Below are 5,473 nucleotides of genomic sequence, written 5' to 3'. Positions count from 1 at the left end.
TAGTCAGTAGGGGGGAGGGGGCAGGGAGAGAAGGGGGATAAGTAAGGGAAGGGTCTAGTCAAGGAACGTGTATGAATGACTCATGGACATGGACAACGGGGAGGGATATAATTGTTGGAGAAGGGATGGGCTGGGAGGGGGGAGCAATGGGGGAAAAATGGGACAACTGTAATTGAATAACCAAAAAATAAAATTAAAAAAAATTAAATTAAATTAAATTAAAAAAATAAAAACACTTATCAAAATTGGTGAATTTGACTTCCGGCCAAGATGGACGCATAGACAGACATGCTGTGTCTCCCTCTACAACTAAGAAGGAATACAACTACCTCAAAAGTAGAAACAACCAGAAGTTCCAGAATATCAAACTGCATCCAGACAGGTAGGAGGGGCAGAGCCAGGGTGGAGAGGATGGGGTGTGGTGGCAGCAGCAGCAGCGGCAGTGGCAGGTTGGCAGAAAGCACAGTCACACATTTTAAAAAGTCAGGACGGACACCTAGGGCGCATTCCCAGCTCCTCATTGGACCTCGCAGCTCATGGTCAGAGCACCAGGGAAAATCAAGCCTCATTGCTTCTGACTGTGCAGACCAGTGGGGGTAGGGGTGGAGGCAGAAACTGCAGGTCTCAGCAAAGTCCACTTATTTAAAGGGTCCCCACGGTCCTAGAACATCCGCAGATGCACCCACTCTGGGGACGACGGCCAGGGCAGCAGCTAGAGGGGCGCCAATCCAGTTCGGAAGTGGGAGAAGTGATTGGGAAAGGGGCGAGCGCTGGGCAGGCGACATTGTTCCCTCTTGGATCCCTCCTTCACATACAGCGCCACAACGTGATGAAACAGGTCGCTCTGTACTGACGAATCCCTAAGGCTCCGCCCTTTACAACATAACAGGAGCGACAGCTCTACCTGGGATGCAGAGGCAAACAAACACGGAAGCCTGTCAGAATGAGGAGACAGAGAAGTATGGCCCAAAAGGGGGAACGAATCGAGGTTCCAGTGGGAGAACTAAGCAATGAGGAGATAGCCAGCTTAACAGATGCAGAATTCAAAACACTGGTGATAAAGTTGCTCACAGGCTTGACAGATATGCTTGAGTATGGCAAACGCATAAGAGAAGAAGTGAAGGCTATGCTAAGTGAAACAAAGGAAAACACACACAAAACCAATGGTGAATGGAAGGAAACTGGCATTTAAATAAATGATTTGGAACATAAGGAAGAAAAAAAACAGTCAACCAGTGCAGAATGAAGAAGCATTGAAAAAAATGAGGAAAACTTCCCAAATTTTGCGGAGGAGATGAACATAAAGGACTGCGAAGCACAGAGGATCCCGGGCGAGCTGGACCCAGAGGGGACCACACCAGGACGCATCATGATTGAGATGACAAAGGTGAAAGATAAAGACAGAGTCCTGGGGGCAGCAAGAGAGAGGTAGAGAGTTGCCTACAGGAGGATACCTATAGGACTATCAGCTGATTTCTCAGAGGACACTTTGCAGGCAAAAGGGACTGACAAGCAGTATTTGATGTGATGAAAAGCAACTTACAACCAAGATTACCCTATCCAGCAAAGCTATCATTTGGAATGGAAGGGCAGATGAAGTGCTTCCCTGACAAGGTGAAGCTAAAGGAGTTCATCATCACCAAGCCATTATTATATGACATGTCAAAGGGACTTACTTAAGAAAAAGAAGATGAAAACTATAAACACTAAAATGACAACAAACTCACAACTATCAACAACTGAATCTAAAAAATGAAAACAAAATCTAAGCAAACCATAATAGGAACAGAATCATAGGTATCAGGATAATTTTGAGGGTTCTCAGCTGGGAGAAGGGAGGGGAGAATGGGGAAATGGTGCAGGGCCTAAGAAGCATAATTATTTGGTACAAAATAGACAGGGGGATGTTAAGAAAAATATAGGAAAGGGTGAAGCCAAAGAACTTATATGCATGACCCATGGACATGAAGTAATGGGGGTGGGATTGCTGGAGGGAAGGGGTATACTGGGCAGAGGGGAGAAAAGGGGGAAAAATTGGAACTATTGTAACAACATAATCAATAAAATATACTTTAAAAATGGTGTAGTAAAAATAAATAAATAAATAATGGTGTATTTTTGCATAGCCATTTTAATATCGAAGATGGATGAAAATACACAACATTTTTGGCATATTATGCTTTATTATTTCAAGAAACACACACATACAAAAGTCTTGTACAGTGTATGGGGAAGGTCCTGCGACTACTCGAATGTGTCAAAAGTGGTTTGGAAAGTTCTGTGCTGGAAATTTCTCACTGGATGATGCTCCATGGTCTGGCAGACCAGTTGAAGTTGATAGCGATCAAATCAAGACATTAATCGAGAACAATCAATGTTATACCATGTGGGAGAGAGCTGAGATACTCAAAATATCCAAACCAATAGTTATTGGTGAAAATGAAAAATGTATCTTATTTTCCAGAAAAACCATACGGATTTTTTTTGCCAACCTAATATAAAATAATACTGAATGTTGATTGTAATTAAAAAATAAAATTTTAAAAAGAAAAATGTAAATAATGGTTAAAAAAAAGTATACACCATCTCTTTTTGTTCATTATATAATTGTACATCTAGAAAAACAAGAAATTGTAATAAAATAATTATGGAATAAATAAACAAGATGACATGTTGGTTTTTGTTTTTGTTTTGTTTTTGTCTACATTAGCGATGACTATCTAGAACCAGAAATGCAGAAAATATTGCATTCAGAGAAACAGGAAAAATGATGGATAGGAAAACAAGACCCATACTTATACTGCCTACAAGAGACCCACAGACTAAAAGTAAAGAGGTGGAAAAAGATATTTATGCAAATGGAAATGCAAAAGAGAATAAAGCTAAGGTAACAATACTTATGTCAGACAAAATAGAGCATGGAGTTGTCTGCCTGTGCTCTCTCAGGCTGTTGTTTGCATCCTGGCCCCCGATCTGCCCACTGACTGTTGGCCCTCCCCATGACCACTGCCTGAGGTGCCATTCCTGCATCTCTCCTCTCATCACTTCCCCCCTTGCTGCTCCACAGGACTGCCAGGATGTCCTCTGACACTCTGGGCTGCTGGCTCTCACTTCACTTCTCAGGCATCCCTTGGGTTCCAGTTGTCCAGAGGGTCCCACGGAAGAGCTACTTGGAAGCTGGTTGCTTTACATGCATTTTCTCAGTCACACAGGTGAAACTGCCTGTTATCATGATCTGAATTATGACTCAGGACACCTACTGTCGCTGAGTGGGAGAAAAATGCAAATCAAGTAGGTGCATTCTGAGGGAAGTTAGGCAGGCATTGGTGCTCAGAGAGGGCAAACCCAGATCAGAAGGCAGGGTTTGACAAACCTGGGGAGGAATCAGGGTGCCAAAAAAGAGGCATGAACAGGAAAGACCCTGAAGAACTTCTCCAGTTTCAGAATTTGGCTTTGAGGTGAACTTTGGACCAAATAGTAAGACAAGTAGAGATGGGCTGCCTGTGCAGGCCACAGCAAAACTCCAGTGACCTTTCAAACATCTTTGGTACAAGGACTCTTGGTCATTCACCCTCTCCATCCTGAATCATTGCTTTCCACTTTAGACCTGTTGCCAACTTGGGTTCAAGTCCCCCAAACTGATGAGTAAAGACATTGGTTTTGAGATAAGGAGGTAAGGGAGGAGCTGAGGGGAAAGGCAGGTGAGTCATCATTGCCACCAGTGGAAAGGCAGGGACCCTGAGGACAGAATCAGAGGGCTAACTACTGTGCAGAACCTTGGCAGCCTCTGAGACCAGTTCCCAGGGCAGAATCCAGAAGATAGGGAGGGACACCTATAATTTTGTTTGCTTCCAGAATTGGCACTTCAGCCCAGCTGACCTTTGGTATAATATTAACTACCACTTCAGCAGTATTAGATGTTAAGGATAGAAAGAACAAAGTACAGATGAGACAAGTATGAGTTCTAGTTATGTATTTGGCTCAGCAAACCCATATATGATTGACTCCTTAGGGCAAATACATTTTGAGAGTTTCACAGACATTAAGCCATTTAATGTTCATCACACCCCTAAGAACTTAGTGCTGTTATTACCCCATTTTACAGGTAAGGAAACTGTGGGCTAACAGAAGTGAAGTCACTGGCTACCATGCAGCTAATGGGTAATGGAGCTGGCATTGAAACCCTGGCAGTTTAGCTTCTAGGCTGACTGGTAAAGGCAAGGCTGTTTGTTCTAGACAGCTGTTTTCAGGATCATCTCTCCTGCTTCTCCACTTGCCCCTCCCACACACACACATGACCTTATCAAGTTGACCTGTTTGCCCTTTGGTATGGCTAATATTGTATTATGCAGGGGCAGAAAGGGCCTTTAAGGGGATATTTCCCTAGTCCTCTGGTCTCTGGGAATAATTTCATTGTCAGTCTTGGAATGGTTCGGGCCAGGGGAGTAGAGTAAAGATAGTGGGAGTGTCAGCAGGCCCAGAACCACACAGGGTTCTTGCAGTTCTTGTTCCCAGTCTATCCTCTAAGGCTTATGGTTCTGCCCTCAGCTTTTATTTCTGGAGGTAGAGTTCACTGAACCTTCTTACTCATTTAGACTCCCCTCCTTCAGGGAGTCTCAGGAAGGCCCCGTTTCCTTCTTTGAAATGGTATGTCTTATTGTATTTGGACTGTTTAAAGCTGCCCTAAACTTGTTGTGCATGTAGGTAGAGTGCAAATACATTAAAAGTAAAATAAAAAGGAATGAGTGATTTGCCTCTGGGGCTCTCCAGGCTAGGTGAGCACCTGCTCACTGGGTCCATTTGTCTCTCAGAAATATTCCTTTCTAGCTGAGGGCCCTAGGGGATATTAACTGGGAGCTGCTTTCGCACTGGTGCAGCAAGCTGTCCTCTGATGCAGTGGCTGTGGAGACAAAGCTGGCCTCAGTTTTTTTTGTAGGGAATCATGCTGGTTAGGAGTGACTGAAGAGGAACCAAAGCCATGTTCTAGAAGCTATGACAGAAAGGCTACGTCCAGTTAACCAAATTTGTCTTCTGGGAGTCCCCAAACTCACCTCTCTGGGTCTTCTTTCCTCTTCAGTGGTATCCCCTGAACCCTTCAAATAGGCCTTTGGGCCTTGTTTCCTCTCAGGTGCAAATGGCACTAACAATCCCAAGAGAAGGGCAGTCTTCCCCTCTGCCAGTAGAATGGGGTCTCCTGAAGGGACTCAATCCAGCTCAAGAAAGTAACTCTCCAGTTATAAACAACTTCCCTTAGGGGTGAAGTGGTGCTTCCCAGGCACTAGGAAGAGAAGACACTGACTTTTTCTGACACAGAACACCGCAGAGGAGGAAGGATAAAGATCCATCTTGAAGCAAAAGTGGGGCTGTAGCCAGAGCCTGGGGTGGGGCAGCTAATAGGAAACAGCTTGCCAGAGGGAGGAGGATGGAATTCAGGAACGTGTGAGGCTGGCTGCTGTGCCTAAAAGGGGCTGGG

The sequence above is a fragment of the Furipterus horrens genome, unplaced genomic scaffold (genome assembly GCF_987537825.1).
Source record: "Furipterus horrens unplaced genomic scaffold, mFurHor1.1.pri manual_scaffold_17, whole genome shotgun sequence".
Lineage (NCBI taxonomy): Eukaryota > Metazoa > Chordata > Mammalia > Chiroptera > Furipteridae > Furipterus > Furipterus horrens.
This window is presented reverse-complemented; position numbering follows the sequence as displayed.